This window comes from Mastacembelus armatus, chromosome 5 (assembly GCF_900324485.2).
Source record: "Mastacembelus armatus chromosome 5, fMasArm1.2, whole genome shotgun sequence".
NCBI lineage: Eukaryota > Metazoa > Chordata > Actinopteri > Synbranchiformes > Mastacembelidae > Mastacembelus > Mastacembelus armatus.
This window is the reverse complement of record NC_046637.1, coordinates 1,431,271-1,450,586: the sequence shown is the minus strand read 5'-3', so window position 1 is coordinate 1,450,586 and position 19,316 is coordinate 1,431,271. Positions and strand designations below refer to the sequence as shown.

The 19,316-nt window shown below is 45.1% G+C and overlaps 1 protein-coding gene across 1 annotated transcript in view; it reads right to left on the bottom strand.

The window, feature by feature from the left end:
* Window positions 1-19,095, bottom strand: part of LOC113130300 (semaphorin-3D) — a 71,191-nt gene extending 52,096 nt beyond the window's left edge. The window contains exon 1 of the mRNA XM_026306793.2: window positions 18,913-19,095. The gene's annotated coding sequence lies outside the window, so the exon portion shown is untranslated. The remainder of the gene's footprint in view (window positions 1-18,912) is intronic.
* Between the last annotated feature and the right edge of the window lie 221 nt (window positions 19,096-19,316).

Here is a 19,316-nt window from a genome sequence, read left to right as displayed (position 1 = left end):
TACAAGTTGTGGCTTAATGATTGTTTTGTTTGGATTTATCTGTGATACCGGGCATGTCAGAACTGGCTCAGTTTGATTCCCATTGCTCCTCCGGGTTACAGAAGTTGATCCTCTGGCCTGTCTCATGTGTCTGAGATATGACCTCAGATGTCGGACTCTCTAAATTCTTGAATCCAGGACAAAATGGTGGATATGAGAATTTGGATGGTCTTTAAATTTTAAAAAGAACACAGATAATGACCCCACCCCACCAACAACAATAATAAATCTTAAATACTAGACATGGCCTGTAACCAGCACTCAGTCCAGATGAAAAGCAAAGAAAATTTAAATTAATTATGAGAAGAAAGGTCTGACAGAGGTCCAGGATTTATGCAGCTTTATAAAGACCCGTTTAATTCATTTCTGGGGGTCCAGACACGTCTCCAGTCGCCATTAAAGAGTCTGAGGTGAGTCTGTTTTTCTTTCTACTGTACAAAGCAGATGCAGGTCAACAGGGAAGTAAAGGGCACTGCAGTTCCTTGTATATAAGAGATGAATGCTCATTTTTAAATTCTTCATTGATAAGTTGTAACTTGTGTTTGAGTCTAATTTAATGTAAGTCCAGCAGGAGCAGACGACGGTGAAACTGGTTCGTATAAGACAAATAACCTGATGACACGAAGTCCAAGTGAAACCAGGACTCACTGTTTTTTTCTTTATTTGTAATATTATATTTCTGCTATCGCTGGTTTTTAACAAACACTATTTCCCACAAGCCCCGGGTGAAGACTGTGGCAGCCTGAAGCCAGTGAAGCTGCGAACAGAAGCTGTTTGCTTCAGTTATTCATGAAAACTATCATCTGCTCCAGTTGCACTCATTTGTGGTGAGACCATAAATCATATATCACATCATGGCCTCGTCATATACGACACATGTGACTGTAGGTTTAATTTTTAGCATCAGCCCAAAAGCTGAAGATCGATTAAATCCATCTGCAGTTTATAAACTGTGAACGAAGCGATCTGTAAAAAATAAGTGATTTAATTTAGTCACCATGGCAGGATGATGAATGGCAGAGTGGTAAGGAGTTAGGTCTAAATCCAGAACCTGGTTCAGCTTATGGGTCTGTGCCATAGACCTCCATTGTTGTCCAAAAACTATTAAAAACACAGCAGGGAGCCACACCGCTGACCTGGCTCACATGGTTCCTCCTCACCAACAATGGGAGGCCTGTCTTTTTCCAAAAACCAGCTCCAGACGCTGAGAATGGCCATCACTGTTTACAGGGTCTGAGGGAACAGGGAGTCCACTGGGCTCTGTTCTGGTTCCACTGCTCCACCAGCTTCTCACGTTTCCGATGCTGGTGGAGTTAGGTTTGGCTGTATTAAGGAAGTTAAATCCGTTTTCAGTGTCCTGTGTGACTGAATGAACAGAGACAGAGCGAAGTTACCTGGATGTAACCTCAGTTCTATGAATCTGTGTTTGTCACTCACCAACACACAATTTGACCTAATCATCCCTGACACGTGTCTGGTGTCATGACGGAAACGTCAGCAGGTAAAATCCAAACTTATAACAACACTATGAAACCTAAACCTCACTTATTGATGATGATGATGATGATGATGATGATGACCACAGGTTAAATAAGTCCCATAAAGAGTGTGACCTGCAGTTATTTATAAGGACAGTGGAAGAGCAGCTTGTCCAGAGATGTTTGGACGTCGGCTCTGTGTCATTGACCTGAATCGACCCAGAGTCACCCTCAGTCCCCTGAGCGGAACCGCGACCAGCTCTGCTGCTCCACCTGAAACCCAGCCACGTCACATGGGCAGAGGTGTGATGAGCTGAAACAGCACGTTTCCGTTTCTGCTGAAACGGTCGTGAGAGCCGCACCCGGGATGATTGCATGTCTTGTTTTTCCAGACGACCAGAGCTGAGAGTCAAGACAAACAAACAGCAATGTGGGAACTGAGCTGCACTGTACTGACAGAGGAAACTATCTGAACCCCTCTCCCTCCGGTCGCTGCTTCTCCTCCTCTATCTGTCCAAGGCCTCTAGGAAATACTGCGTCTCTGGCTGTTTCTGGGAGAGGAAAAGAGCTGATGTCATCCACTTTGAGATCGACGCCTGCGGAATAAAATAGGAAACGGGCCCCGTGATTCTCACACAGCTCGCACATCCTTTAAAGGGCATCGACACCCTCGGACTCCACCACCAGCCTCTCCCCCCCCCCCCCCCCCCCCAAACCTGAGGCTTCAGCAGAACTGGCCGTCACAGGGTCGTAAACCTGAACCATCCACGTGAAAGGTGCGTTCCCTGATCTCAACCAGCCCTCGCTGCTGTGGGCGAAAACATGACTGCACACATACTGACAAAACTAACCAAAATACCCCGAGGTCAGTGTTGGGTTTAGTCTCCGTGCAAAACAAATAAAATCACCAGCTGCATCTTTAAAACAGAACCAGTCGCTGACCCAGATTGGACCTGATGGGTTCAGACTAACAGGTGCAGCGTGAAAATGTCGTTTATTTCACAACGTGTTCCTGCCGTTTCTCCTTATTCTTCCTTTTCATCCACACAGGAACGGAGCTGTTCCTGGAAGAAGCCCAGAAGGAAACTGTTATGTTGTTCCAACTCACTGTTAGAGAGCGGGAACAACTGGGACACGAGTGTGTGTGTGTGTGTGTGTGTGTGTGTGTGTGTGTGTGTGTGTTTAACATTTCTACACCAATCCTACATTTATTATGGATGGATTTAATTCACTTCTATGTGTTTCATCCGTCTGTGCATGTGCTTCCTCTGTACGTGTGCACGTGCGTGCACCGTCTGGTTAGACGGATGGCTGCTTTTATGTCCCAGTGTCTGCTTTTGGGCTTTGGAGAAGGGTCGGGTTTAAAGAACCAAGAACACGAGGTTTGTTTTTACCTCAACAAACTCAAAAACCTCCAGGGAACCTGGTGCTACCTACTGAAAAACATCAGCCTCACCCAAACATGAGTCTGTGAGATGTTTTGAACAATGAGGCTCATTTAAAAAGCATCTCAGGTTTATTATTGTGTGGAATGAGTCAGTGGGACTGAACAGAGTTTTGGCAGGACATGGTGTAAAGCTGCGTGGTTGCATCATGGCTCACTCACATATCCTGTGCTCCATGAGACCATTGTTGAGCGTGTCCTCGAAATTTATGCTACGAGATGCAATTCAACACGAACGGTGCAGGCAGAAAATGAGTTTTGGATCAATAGGCCAGCAGCAAAAAGCTTTGATGAGAAAACTTGTCCGATCATCCATCAATGATTCCACCTACTTCCTCTGCTGTGAGCAGCAATAAAGTAACTTCAAGTGCCACCGTTTTGTTTACGTGGTGCAGAAACACCATGTTGGTAGAACTGTGGGATTTGACTGAATCAGTTTTAGCTCAAAGATCATTTATCACTTTTTGTCATGTCTGTTTGAGCTGCATACGTTCTGTGTTCTTGGTGATGTGAGCGGAAACATCGTGCAGACAGAAAGCAGCAAGCAGCATTACTCACCTGCTGGATCCACCTCTTCTCACCTGTAGTCAGGCTTCAGTTCTGAGCCTGAGAGTTTGATCAGTGTGGAACGACTGAACTCTGTCTCACCTTCGAGCTGCAAATTGGGAACAACTTCGACTTTCAGTGGAACGGTCCTTTAACAGCCGTAATCAGCCGAGTCGTGGGAGTACGTCAGTACTGACAAACTGCAATAACACAGACGTCCATATGTTGAGCTGCTGCTCATAACGACCTCAAATTCCAATCAGTCTGAAGGGACCTCTAAAGGCCCAGGACGCCGTCAAGGTAAGAACAAATCAAATCTGGGTTTACAAGCTGCTCTGATGTCTGGAAATTGAGATATCAATAACTTCACTTTGTATTGTGTGATAGGGCCTTTTGTGTTTTTACAAAAACTGGACAAGTCACAGTGACAAAGGGGGGACTGGAAACTGGGATCCTGACACTTAATGTTCCTACATGTGCAGGGAGGATTTTGTCAGATATCCAGCTGTGATTTTAAACTACAGCATCTAAGTTAAGATCAGTTCTATTATATATTGAGACATTGATCAGTGCCAACATTTGAAACACAGTTTATGCTGATGCCTCACGTCTTAATCCATTTTTGTTTGGCAGCTTGTAAAACTCAAACTCTGGGTTCTTTGCCTTGTTAGTGGTGGAACGTCCAACACAGCAGCTGCTTTCACTTTTTGTAAATCACGAGTCGACACAGAGGTGATCTGTCAGAGAGTAATAGATTTATTACTCATCCATCAGTAGTTGAGATATTTAGGTCTGGACCAAAGTGGTCCCATCCCCACACACACACACACACACACACACACCCATCAAACCCCCCCTCCACAGGGAGTAAGACAGAGACCAGTCCCCTCATTAGGCGTCTCACGAGCAGTGAAAGGAGCGTCTATTCACTGGACGTGCTGGGAACACTGGGACCAACCGAGCAAAACAACAACCAACCAGCCGGGGGGCAGCCACACACACAAGCTCACCCTCCCACCTCCTCCTCACACACAAAGACCTGAAAGCATGTGAATCTGAAATTTCTGCCCCGCCCTCCATGCTTTGCTCAGTTGTCCACCTGTTCCTCATCCTCATCTTCATCCCCCTCGTCTGTCTCCCCCCCATTCACGTCTACAAAGAGACGAGTGTTAAAGAAAAGCCGCCAAAATTCCTGCAGACAGCTGTCAGTTTGACCACGAGCAGCAGAAACCCCCACCATGGAGCTGACCGGCGTCACAGAGGAGTCTCTTTGACTTCTGGCTCTTTTTAAACAAACCTTCTTTGCAGAAACTGAATCTGAGGCGCCGACTGTTGCAAACTGCAGCCAAAGTTTTGTCGTCTTTTCATTCTTCAGGTCATGTGATGTGATTTCAGTCGCTCACAGGTTTCGTGTTCACTGAGGGAAACTGCTCTGATGACGACATCTCAACAACACTGATTTCTCCTACGTGCCGGTGTGTGGACGGGAGGCTGCTCCTTCAAACAGTGGTTTCTACTGGGGGAAGCTGAGTGAGGGCTGAGTGGATGTGTGTGTCACACCATGACACAGCTCATTGTTTTAAAGAAACGTGTCAGTGTTACGGTGAAACCTACAGGCAGACGGGAGCTCTGCCATCTGCAGCTGCAGCCAAATCGTCTCCAGCAGAAAAGACAATTAGACTGTAAAATCTGCAGCGTTTGTTTGTTTCCACAAATAAACTAAATAAATCTCTATTCTCTTATTTTATCTTCACAATCCACAATGATATGTGGTTTAATTTCATTTTTGAAGGACAATATGAAGAAATTTTACAGATCTAACTTGTCAAGAGTTTCAAATTTGGTAAATTATAATCTGCACATCTCTTTTCTCAAATGTTTAGTTCTGCCTGTGGCATAAAACACATACAATCATGTGAAACTAAAAATATCCAGTGGTAGAGAAAACATCAGGACTAAAACAGGGTCAGCAATGTGTGAACACACAGTCACAGATGGGTCAGGTCCAGGTCCAGGTCCAGGTCCAGGTTCAGGTTCAGGTCCAGGTCCAGGCTGGTAACAGAGCAGAGTCGTTACCAGTCACTGTTTTGTATCTGAGCTCTGAATCTCAGTGAGGCTGATACCGTGTCAGAGGAGGAGACATGATCTACTCCCACTGCCTCCACAGCTCCCATGGCTCTGATGCTGATCCAGCCCATTACCAGTTCCACCCTGCACTCCTCCACACACTCAGCTGCACAAACACTGGAATGGAAAGGTAGGCAGCACGACGCACGCGGACTGTTCACACACCACTTTGCACTGATCTTCTCAGATTGAATCTCTTTCATGGACATATTTAAAGATGAATCAGCAATATTTTATATTTGCCTTTAACCAAATCATCACTCTGCAGCTCTGCAGGGACGTTCAGCTCATTGATCTGCTTGTTTCAGACGACACTGGTTCAGATAAAACCACAGGAGCATCTGCCGAGGCACAAAGACCAGAACCTCAGAGTCAAACAGTCAAACAGTCAAACAGTCAACTACAGACCAGAGCCAGTTGGATTTTTCTGTCAGGATCAATATGAAAACTAATGAATGTCAATAGTGACAGTGATTTGTGGCTAATTGTCCAACCAAACAAACAAACTGCAACTTGAATAAAATAGTAACTGACTTTTTTGACATTTAACTTCAAGTTCAGTTGGTCAACATTTATTTCACACAGCTGAAGTTTGTTTTCTTAGTACTTAACAAAATAATCTGTTATTAATGAACTGAATGTTAAGATCTATAACCTGTTGTATCTTATCCTGGTTTTTTCCTTTTGTTTCCTTTGTTGTAAAGTTTTATTAAGGTTTAGATGAATATGATCCTGTATAAACATGAGCTCAAATCCTGACCGACTTCCTAAAGACCTTATCTTGTCTGACACCTACACTTTGAGACTCTGTTGTGTGTTTAATCTACATCAGTGTGTGTGTGTGTGTGTGTGTGTGTGTGTGTGTGTGTCACTTCCTCCCTTTTACCACTTGAACTTTGGGAAAAAAAAAACTACAAAATAGTTTCTGTTTCCCAGAGAAACTTTATTTGCGTCCTGCTCCTCAAATCAAAGGACACAATCAGCCCTGACTGGTGAAGTTTAATGTCAGGCACTTGAACGACACAAAAGCCGCACAGTTGGTGACACTTTGTCCCACTTGAAGTTGGAAGAAACAAGTGGCTTTTTATATTTATTACAGTTTTTAGGAGAAAGTTTCCATCAGCTGCTTCTCTCCCTCAAACATCAACCTAGTTTAGATCTAAAACTAATTCCAGTCCCATTGTTTCCTCTCTTTGCCCAAATAATGACCTATGTGTGTGTATCATATGTTACTGTGTGTGTGTGTGTGTGTGTGTGTGTGTGTGTGTTTCGGTGTGTGTGACCAACCCAAATGTAGGCCTCTCTCTGTGTGTCTGTTTCTCATAAATAACATGTTCAGGATTAGAGAGATTTAAGGAAAACACCCAGATTTTTAAGGAGTTAATGAGTTCAGGCTGATTTGCAGGAACTATTCTTCACCGCTTTTCTTGTGGTGAAGAAAATGGAGGGAAAAACACAAAGGCGCTGCCAGTCACGATGCACATCAGCCTTCACCCCTAGAAGCTATAAACACTCAATAAACGAGGAAACTCCGGTGCCTGTTCCGAAAACAGCAGATTCACTTTTTATGTGATTTTCTCCTGCGTTTTACAGTTTCAGTCGATTTGGTGACGCCTGTGGGAAAACTGCAATTAAACACTGGGAACAATGTGAAAGTGTGTCTGTGCATAGAGCAGCCAAACTGATTACAACACTTCACACGAGTATTTGTTCTTTTTATGTAATTGTGTCTGATCCACTGCCAAAAAAAATGAAGAAGATGGGATTTTTAAGAATGATCTCCACAATAAAAGCCCCCTAACCCCTTTTTTGACTATTTTTTTAATGTGAAGGAGCAGCAGTAGGAAACTGGTCACACAGACACTGGTCCTGGTGCTGTTCACTGTGAGTCTGAGAAAGCCTAATGTTGGGTTATTGTTTACCTGTTATCACACCTATAATTATGTTTCAGACGGAGCAAGCTGCTCAACACAACACACACCCAGAACTACAGGGTCCATGAGACCAGCTATGGTGCGTTCACAGACCCAGACGCTGTTATTATTGTAAACAAGATGAAGACAGGACTGGTGATAACAGGAGCAGGGTACGGCCAGGTGATTTACAGGTACGACCTCTGGTTACACAGGGTGAGGTCACAGGAGTCTCTGTGTCTGGGAAATGATGTTTAGTGCTCTGCTTTAATGAAGCGGCCTGCGATCCTCAGTGGGCCTACCCCTGTACTTTACCTCTTTCTGTGAATAAAGTAACATGAACACAACAGTGTAACAGAAAGTTTAGAAGTCACAGATGTCAATCTCCAGCAAATGAAGAAAACCAGCTGATGTGATGGTTGTTCCCCCCATGTCATCGACACAACAACAAACCCTGATGATCTGAAAACCACCTCACATTCCTGGGAATGAAGTTGACTGTGAAGCTGAAGTGTCCACTACACCGGGCTGAGCCCGTCGCCACCAGCGTTTAGACACGACTGTTTACTGTAACTATGGACCTGCTGAAAGACCGCCCACATTCAGACACACACACACACACTCACACACACACACACACACACGCACACACGCACACACACACACACACACACTCACACACACACACACACACACTCTCACACACACATAAACACCCTCCAGCGTCCTGTTCAGCTCCAGCAGCAGCAGAAACAATGGCCTCTAAAATAAAGTCCTTTATGTCAACTACATTGTCCTGCAGTAAATCAAACAAACGTTCCCCCCGAGGACGTGAATGAAAACAGTCTTTCATTTTCATGCGTGTGTATTAAGATCTACAGTGTGTTTATACTCCGTGTATATGCTGTGATTCTTGATTGTGTGTGTGTGTGTGTGTGTGTGTGTGTGTCCAGTCTGTTATTTTCATACTGGCATAGACAAAACAGAGCCCAGCAGGGAGCAGACAGTGATGGACGACGTGTTCAGAGGAGCCGAGGACGCGGCTCTAAAGTTTAGAAGCTGTAAAATAAGCACGACATGTTCAGATAAATGTCCCAGCTGAAATATGCATGTGGTTCTACGTGTGCTGTACACGCCAGTGTTTATGAGGCCGTGCCAACTGTCCGGCCTCCTGTCTTCAGTGCGTCTCTTATGTTGGAGAGCAAGGTAAGAAATTAATATCACAAGGCATTTTCCGCCCCATTTACTGAATAATTAGTTTTGTCTTTTCATGGCAGTCAAACACATCTGTCCTGCAGCTGGAATCGAGCAAATGACGGTGGTACTTTTAAGTAAAAAAATCTCTGCAGTGTGAGATTTGGTTAAAAATGGGGAAGGAAAAAAAGGCACAGTCGTCAGCCTAAAGAGATTTTTTTAAATAACCACTTTGTTATTTATTATTTCAAAGATGGGTCCTGACTGCACTTAAAGGCAATATGGAAGGAGCTGCAATTAAAACTCAAAGCCAGCTAAACCAGAACCTGGACCGTCTGTGCCGTAGACCTCCACCGCTGTCCAAAAACTATTAAAAACACAGCAATCGATCAATCATCCAATACAAACACAATAATTATTGTACACCTGGAGACACCAGTAGCCTTGTGCTACTGCCTGCCTCCCTTCACATGCACAAAACCTTCAAGACACCTACATAAAAATGTGTGTGTGGACAGAGCAAATAAAGTTTTACTTTTATTTTTTCAGCCTGAGTTTTACATTATATGAATTTAAAAAGGGTCCACATCAGCGTTTAAACCCTATAAATAGATCAAATAGCCTCATTCTATCTTTGAGCACGTGTGTGTGTGTGCGTGTGTGTGTGTGTGTGCGTGTGGTGTGTATCAGTTGGCGCCAGCTCCCAGGTTTGCTCAGATGGCCGTGGAGGGGAAGGAAGCGTTTGACTTGGCAGAAATACTATATTGTTGCCTCAAATCCTGATAAGAGCTTATTAATTAGTAGGGAGGCAAACACAATAATACAATAGTCTGATAGTGCTGCCTGTTGTCGGGGGGGGGGGGCTTCGCGTGCCAGCTGTTCCAGACACACTAACAGATGTTTTGAGGGGCGTGGCTATATATGTGTGTGTCTTCTCTTCCTTTCTCCCAACACAATAACAGAAAATAACACAAGACTAGAATAAAGTCCTTAGTGAGGAAATCGTTAAACTTTCAGAATGACATAAAGCTAAATAAGTGGTGCTTCCAGAGTTGTTGCCACAGTTTGATGTGATGGGATGAAATCAGCCACATTCAACAGCAACATCTGGAGAAAGTCTGACTTTAATTAAATGGGCACTGATCGAATGTGTAAACAAATGTGGGTTCAATTTCATCTGGACACTTTGAATGAAATAAACTGTGAATGGGGCCAAAGTAAATGATGGACCATGTCGTCAGACCCATTTCTAAGATTAACTTGGATGGTCTGTACCACAGAGTGTTACTATTATTGTTGTGTTAAGTTCGAGCCTTGTGAACGTCCATAAGCTTAAAGCTGAACATCTTACCCTTCGAAGGCTGATCTCAGTCTGACTCCTGAGCCATAAAGCAACGAAAGAAGGAGAAAAATAAATAAAACAACTACATGAATCATAACGAAAGTGATGAAACTCTGCAGAAAAAGCACAAGTGAAAATAAATACTCAGTGAATTAATACGTGAGAGGATGACTAATAGTGCCAGGTGGTTATCAGTGTGTTTAATTTGGCAGCACCAAGCCTCTTTTCTAAACACTGATAGGCTGCGTACGAACTGCTCTATAAGAAGATCACAGAGGCCTCAGATCCACTCGCCCTGCAGGGTTATCTCTCCCCTCAGTGTCGTTTGATAAAACACTGCAGCTCGAGGTGCGTTACGTTATCAGGACGCGTGAGAACTGTCGTCAATAGCAGCTCAATCAAACTGACTTTCACATCCTCCACCTGCTGGAAGCCTCCAGGAGCTTTAATCGCATTAAAACGAACATTTTGATTTAAGTCTGTGAACCGTGATTGACTCGAGTCTGGCTGTGAAACCGTGTGACTGTCAGTGAACTATCAAGACAAATGAACTGTACAGACACGAACATGTTGGATCAGTGAAACTCCGGTTTGATAGATGTCAAGAGCTGCAGCAGGTGTGATTTAGGACAAATCAGGTGATCGTAAATGAAGGTGCACAGCTCAGCGTTTGACAGATTCTTCCGGCTCAGAGATATTTATTTAAGTTACTCATCTAATTGTTTTTTAATAGCGAGAATGTCGGAGGCTGCAGTGAATCCTCCTCCATGAATCTGATGATGTTCAGTCTGTGTTCTCTTATTATTTTCTGTAGCTGCAAAGCTTCTTCAGATTTTGAGTCACGGCTCGGTCCAGCACGTTCACACTGAAACATCTCAGCCGCCCTGGGACAGATGTGCACGGGTTTAGTGCAGATGTTCCCCAGAGGATGAATCCTCATGACTTCAGTGACTCCCTGTTTTCTCCTTTGGCAGCACCATGAGGTTTTATATATCTTTATATATCATGATGTATCTTAAAACACCTGGATGAGCTGCAGCCTCAGACTTTCCCTCAGGTCAAAAACCAAAGTCTGAGCTGCTTTCTGATCAAACACGTGCAAAACTAATGACATTCCCATCAGACGCAGGTGGGGTTTGTGTTCAGTGATAATTAGCATGCTAACAGGCTAAACTATTACACTGTACATGTGAAACATCAGCGTTATCACTGTAATCATGTTAGCGTTCACGGAGCTGCCAGTGAGGCTGCAGGCTCCTACATCTGATTCAACAATGTTTGTTTTCTCATGATGAACATAAACTAATCTCCTCCAGTCTGGCCACACCAGAGCTCCCTCTAGAACCAGGCCAGTGACCCTCACTGGGCCCTGACCTTCGGGTTAAGGTCGTACATCCTCTGCATGTGAGGCAGCTGATATATAAACGCTGCTGCTCGGCTCTTCAGGAGCAGAGACACCGACTCCAGTCTGTCTGGGTGGTCCACTCTTTGTCTGTCACTCAGGATGTGTATACGCTTTGCATATTCTTTGCTCTTATGTCATGAACACAGTTTCCCTGGAATGAAAATCTGCTAATAAAAGTCTCCCTCATTCTTTCTCTGTTTTCCACTCCCAGCAACAGCGTTTCGACATGTGATAGCGAGGGAGCTACAATAATGACACCAACAGCAGCGTGAGTGGAAGAAGTTACGGGCGATGTGGTTTCTCATCACTTCAAAACTTCTAAAAATGACTTGAACATGTCAGACAAACACCTCACACACATATAAGGTTTCATTTTTAAACAAGGTCAGTATTTTCCTCAAACATCTGCAGTGTGTATTAGACATTACTTAAACAGGAAGATACACTGCATTGGTTGGGTGTAAGAATCAGTGAATGACATGATGTTTCTGTTTCTGTCTTTAGTTCATAAAACTCCCAGTTTGACTGTCAGAAAAACTGAGACTCTGTAGTCAATGGACATAAATGGAAGTTGGGTAGAAATATTGCTCCTGGTCTTTTCTCCTCTCATCTCCCTCCCTCTCTCTGACACACACACACACACACACACACACACACACAGGAAACACAGAGGAGGAAGGAAAAACAACTAAACACACACAGAGCATCCTAACGGCCATTAACCACAATAGGACTATTCTACAGCCATGAATGCACATCGCCTTCAGGACGGACACACACACACACACACACGCACACACACACGGTTGTCCCAAGGTTGGAGCCATTTCGACCATAATAGGCCCTTACACCACACATTCAGACAGAAACGCACACCCTTAAGCATTACAAGGCTGAGGAGTGGAGCAGTTTCCCAGCACTCGGTAAGTATTTCAACCACAATAGAAACCCACAGTGTAAACACACACAGCCCAGCCCGGGCCTGTGGGACGGCACCCACAGCAAGTGTTGGGGTGGGCTCCTGAATGGACCGTCTCCTCCTCGCTCTTCTTTATCGCGTCCTGGTGTTTTGCGTCCTGCGTGAGAAAGACACTGTTGCATTGAAAGGTGGGGAATTTCTCGACCTCACAAAGGTGTGTGTGTGCTGGAAAAGCTGGGAAGCCGTGGGCTGGAGGAAGGGATTTATTTAATAATACGTGTCTGTTCATGCAGGATGAAGAGGATGTTTTTCTGGGCTCTCCATCACTGTGGTGTGTCTGCACGGTCTGGGTGTTCAGCTGTGGTTTCAGGGCCTTTCACATTTGGTTTGGATGTTTTGTTTTAAGATAATAACCTGGACATCAGCCTAAGTAGGCAACAAAGGGATGACGGAGCTGTGACCAACTGGAACCTACAATAATTCATTCAACCACCACAGGGTGCTGGGCGGGCCCGTCCCTGCACATTCAGACGACTGCTGGGTGGGAGGTGGATTTCATCTGAGAACAACTCGACAGAGAACAGGGGAAAATCAGGGAGGGGGGCACAAGAAGAACGGGTCCTCGGTGGAGCTTCAGGCTGAAGTGATGCTGTGATGAATGTCAAGTAGATTCTGCTCATGTCTGACCCACGTGGGGGGAACATTAGGTGATGGGACCAGTTTCTGGAAGGGACAGAAACATGGAGGCACCAAAACCAAACTGGTCTTCACAGCAGGTGGAGCCACTTTGCTCAAGAAATATTGTCCATGTAACTTCAGCTCCAGGATGTTCAGTCAGAATAAGAGGTGGACAAGATTAAAGGCTTATCAGACGCCAAAACACTTTTCGAATATAAAAACTGTGATGGTGCAAAGCATTTCGTCTTTCCACACTGTGATCGTGTGGTGGAAAAACCACATTCAGGTTTAACGTGTCCCACCAGCCATGTGCCAGCTGCTGCTGCACCAGGCTGTCAGGCTTAATGAGGAGCTGAGCCTGATGGTGAGGATCTCGTTTTACTGGCTGCCACTCAGCTGTGCTCATAAATCCACATTCAGTGCCCAAAAGAACAACTCTGCACATACAAGCCGCCTCATATCAGGGCGTCTCCTGGACCCCTGAGGAGAAAATATTTCAAGCAACTGGAAGAAGCCCCTGGGGTAGACCCATAACATGCTGCAGAGATGAACTGCCCCATTTGGGCTGGGAATGTCCAGGATCCAGCATGAGGGGCCGGAGACAGGGGCCAGGCAGATGACATGTGGGCACCTGAACCTGAGCAAGAGGTGGGAAATGTATATGAACAAAAGGAACAAATAATGTGTGTTTCAGTGTTTGCTTCTTGATTCAAACTGTGAGAAACTGAAAACTGGAACCACATTCTGTTCGATTTCTCAGATAAATGCCCTGAACCCACAGATGATCCAAGCCGTCACAACAGAGACTCGTAGCTTTCCAGAACATAAATCCTTTAACACAGAAGCAGCTGCTGGCGATCAGTCACAATTAAAACCCAAACAAGGCACCTGATGGAATAACTGCGATTCTTTCTGTGGGAATAATCAGAACAGGGTCTAACTCGGTACCAGAAACTGATAAAGTGTCCCCACAAAGGAAGACGTGACTTCATGGTCTCATAGTTTAATAAACGTGGAAGTTCCTTCAAAGGAAAAGAGAAATCCTGATATTAGATATGTGTGTGTGTGCAGCTGGACTGGGGTGTAACACTGGGACTGATATTATTTTATCATCAGTCATGTTCACAATTGACGTATATCCCATAGATTACACGTACACTAGACCTTCTATGCAGGGAATTATGTTTTACACATAAACCACCAGTGACTGATTACAGTAATTACTTGTTCCCTGAGCCATGTGAATGGATCAATGAGCCAGTGAAAGCGGTACACACACACACACACACACACACACACACACACACACACACACACACACACACACTACGCTACAGGCCATTTATTCTACACGGTAATAAAAACCTCATTATTTCATCTTTAAATTTAAAAAATCACCTGTGAGGGAATTCCCACTGACATTTATCACCACTCCACGATGGTTTACATGCACTCAAATGGAAACCTGCCCACCGAGGATATAAAAAGTTTACAAGTGACTGATACTGACCCACTGCACACTGTCAGCTCCTCCATTAAAAGTGATGGAAAGTCTCATTCAGGCTCTGTCCCACTTCAGCCACAAAGAGCCAGACTCCACAAGTCCTAAGTCTCTGCTGCCGCCCCCGTTAGACTTCAACAGGCAGGGGGGACGCGCAGACCTGACGAGCTGTTTATGAACCGAGGGTCAGAGGTCAAACAAAAGCTTCAGAGAGATTTGTATTTTGTTTTCACAGAAGTGCGGTTACAAATTCGAAAGTCACACACGCAAACACACACACACACACACACACCTTGTTCTTTTATCACTCACCCAAACACACTCAGACGAACAAACACTGCACTGAAGCGATTAATCATCTTGTCGACTGACAGATAATTGATTAAAGGTGCAGTGCGTGAAATGTAGTGGCATCTAGTGGAGAAAATGCAGATTGCAACTATCTGACGACTCCTCTGCCCCCCCCAGCCCTCCCTCTCCAGGTGTGACACAGCAGCCACCACATCTAATAGCAACATGTCAGCCGATCAGGTTCCTTCACATTGATGCATATTTATAAACGGACTGCAGTTAACCTGGTCAGTATGGAAGTAGTATTGACTAGAGCAGCTGGGGATCGAACCGACGCCGATTAGTGGACGACACGTTTCACCTCCTTAGCCATAGCCGCCTGGTTTGTCTGTTCTGGGCGTCTGTGAAGGGAGACCTGCTCCCTGAACTAAAGAATATTCCTGTTGTCAGGTGACTGCACACTGATGACAACATAATTAGGACCAGTGCCTTTTAGATCCGTCCTCGTCTTACACTCACTGCAACTTTAATAACTGATTTATTATTTCAACATGTTTTTCTAAGCAGAAAAGCCAAAAATGAGCTGGACCAGCTGCTCAGATCTTCACATAAATGAAGATTAGAACTTGACCAAAGAAAAGATGGCAAATGGTCATTAAACAGTGAAAATAATAACTTTAAGGTCCATCAACTATGAATGAGTTTTATAAGTTCAGGGAAGTGGAAAGTTTAAGTGTAAAGATTTATGTCATTATAATGTAAATGTAAAAACATCTCCTTGGATCTGCACAGTTGTGATGGGAATTTTCTATTTGAATAATTCATAATGCAATATTTGAAGGAGTTAATTGTAATAGACAGAGACACACAGTCTAAGGTCAGCCAAACAGAACGTGAAGCAGCGAAGAGCCTCAGTGTGTATCTACGTAGGATCGCATGTTTGCATGTGCGTGACCCTGAATGTGCACCAGCTTCACGAGAGTGTGCACGGCCAAACGTTCATCACACAAACAGTTTCTGAAGCGAGACCGGATGCCAAACCCCGAATTAACCGAATGGAAACCAGCCCGTGTGGAACCGGGGGATAACACAGAAGAACCGCCCTAAAACCGTGGAGAATGAGAAGCACATTTGAAGACGTCCTCAGATCCAATTACAGGAACACGACGCAGCTTCAGAGAAACCTTCAGCTTCAGTCCCACTGCAGTCAACATGTCCATCACCAGCATGTGTCAGCTGGGAACTGGTCCCTTTGAACAACAAAGTCCACCTTTGACATGTCTGAAGGTCAATAATGTCAATTAACAAGGGCTGGGTGACACTGGTGCTAAGACGATACTTTGGACTGGGGTTCAAACCCAGACCCCTCTTACCGTGAGGCCACGGTGCTAACCACCACACCACTGTGATGATGCCCACAGTCCAAACATAAATATGGATCTATAAAAAATCCTTTATTTACACACGTACAAAACAAAACCGTCCCCAGCCAAGATTTCTAATATTTCATAATTTGAAATTTTAATTTTTAACATGGTGCATTAAAACTTCCTGTGAGTTTAAGGAAAAGATCAGGGCTCAATTCAAGAGCTCAACATTTCAGACTGGAACCAAACCCCCCTCTCCTGTAGGAAAGTTTTCTGACCCACCCAGTCCTACTGCTGAGAATGAGACACAGAGATTCTCAGGAAAAAGCGGCACATCTCTACATGGAAATGTTGACTGGTCTGAGGTTTAAAGGAAACGGGGTCAAACTAACATCGTCCCAAAGCACAACAAGGCTGAGACCACTCTGCATTTTCTTTATCAGTAACTACAGTCTTGGAATTTGCAGCCATGGAGCCGGCGGTCTGGCTGTCAGTTTCCCCTCTCGTCCACCTGCTGCGCTCACAACTTGTACTGGGCACGCTGAGCGACCGTTGATGAACCTGTCAGATAACCCACAGGCCTGATTTCCTCAATATGACGGAAACAGATGTGGATCACCGAGTGAAAAATGCCAACAATAATCCACCAAAGGGGAAACAGTCTCTGTTCATCAGTCAGTTTCCAACTCACCATCAGCTCAGTGGTGACTGGCATTTGGAAGAACTTAGTATTTGTAATTAGGAAAAACCATCAGGGCGCATGGGTCCTTTGGAAGAGAAACATGTAGAGCTGTGTGTGTGTGTGTGTGTCTGCAGACACAACATCAAATCAGTGAAACATAAAGTGAAAACCTGCCATTTCATAAAACATCCACTGATGAGACTCTGTCTCCAAATGTATAATTAGATTCCTCTGCTGCATTAAATGTCCCAGGCTGACAGGTCACCAAAACACAAAGCTAATCAGAAGTGAAAGTGATATGGATCTTAAGTGCTGCAGCCCAGTCGGCTTTGAACCTCTCTCTGGCCGGCAGCCATCAGCAAAGACTTTCATCATCTGCGGCGACTCCGGTCGACTCGGTCCAGCTTTTAAACGTGAGCACAAACAACCTGCCACACGCTGAGCGACCGCTTACATGACTGCTTCATCCTCAGGGCTCAGGCTGATCTTCAACTGTCCCTCGTCTCTACACACTTCACTCAGCAGGAGGGTCCGACTGAGAGCCCACAAGGGCCCGACTGAGAGTCCACAAGGGCCCGAATGAGAGTCCACAAGGGCCCGACTGAGAGCCCACAAGGGCCCGAATGAGAGTCCACAAGGGCCCGACTGAGAGTCCACAAGGGCCCGACTGAGAGCCCACAAGGGCCCACAAAGTGAAAGGGACTGAAAACAGGTTTGTTCTCTTGTTTTTCATCACAGTAGCATGAGTACTCACAGTACAAGTACCTTAAAGTGTTTTACAGTACACAGGAAATGTACACACACACACACACACACACACACACACACACACACACAGGTGGCTGTGTACCAGCATCACTCCATTACTACTGCAGCAGCACTACTGTTTGACAGGACACACAACAACGCAATGCAGTCAGGAAAACATCACACACACTCTCTCTCACTCACACACACACACACACACACACACACACACACACACACTCACACACACACAGGAAACAGCAGTCCCACACACTGATTGTGCAGCAGAGGGGGAGTTGGACTCATAACAGGAAAGCTGGGGACAATTGGGGGAGGTTTACTCACAGCAGGGACAGGGACAGACTGGCCTGTCTGATCGCTCTGTCTTTGATCAAATCTGCAGCAGGTATCTGAGTCATGGTGGGATCCCAGACCCCCCAAACACACACACACACACACACACACACACACACACACAGTCCTGAGTCAAACCTCTGCCATCGATCCAAAGGTTTCACAGCAGAAACACATGAAGCACATAGTCAAAGTTTGTCCACAGCAACTTGACAAACATTGTTGGCTGAGCAGTGCAAACATCTATCAATCGTATTGATCAGCCTGCAGCTCAACAATAAACATGTCAGTCAACACAAAAACTCATGCACCTCAAAGACGATCAGCTTCAAAAAGGACATTATCAGCCCTTTGGCAAGAAGGAGCCTGGAGCCACCTCAGGACCAATGAACAAGTCCTGCAAGGTGCCCTGGACTTAGTGACCGCCTGAACCCCTTCAAGGACCCCAGAAAGTCCTTAACCATCAAAACACATGCAGGGACTGTTCAAACTCTATCCCTGAACCAGCTCAGCGACCACCTACACCTGTGTGAGGACACACATCAGGAGGTTGTTAAAGGAAAAAAGAAAATATCCTCATTCTGATAAAATGGTGACTAATAATAATAATAATGATGATAGTGGCTGATCAGGGTTTCGAACAGTGGCCTCACACAGGCTGGAACCGAGTTCTGTGTAAACTAAAGGCACATGACATGAAATAAAACTTGACTTTGTCCTGTCTGAGCATCAGGCTCATCAATATAATAAACTCACTAATCTCAGCACCAGCTCCATGATCATATTCAACATATTCACCCTCAGCCGTGTGTCCTTTGGGTGCGACACCGGCGCGTCCCGCAGCGCCAAACGCGCACATATCAGGATAAAAGTCTAAAAACTCACCGGGCAGGCGGACTTCGTGCGGGGACGTGGACCTCTGGACCTCATCCACTCCGGCTGAAAGCAGAAACGGATCCTGGACACGATGCCGGGCGGTTCTGTGCCGGGTCACCTGGAGGCTCAGTCCTTATAAACAAACTAAACACATGCGGGCAGGCGGCAGAACCACTCCTCCACCCTGAACGCACCACCGTCCCTCTGCTGCGCGGTGCTGCCTTCAGGTGCTACTGGAAGCTCAGACTTCCCATTTCTGCAAGACGTTCAGCTTGTCCCACTATGGCTGTGATACATATACACGACATTTACAGGTCAGCTAAAAGTATTTGCACCAAATTAAAAACAAAACAAAATCAAATCTGCTTCAAGGAAAAATTCTCATTATGCTTCCACCTTATATGACTAGCATT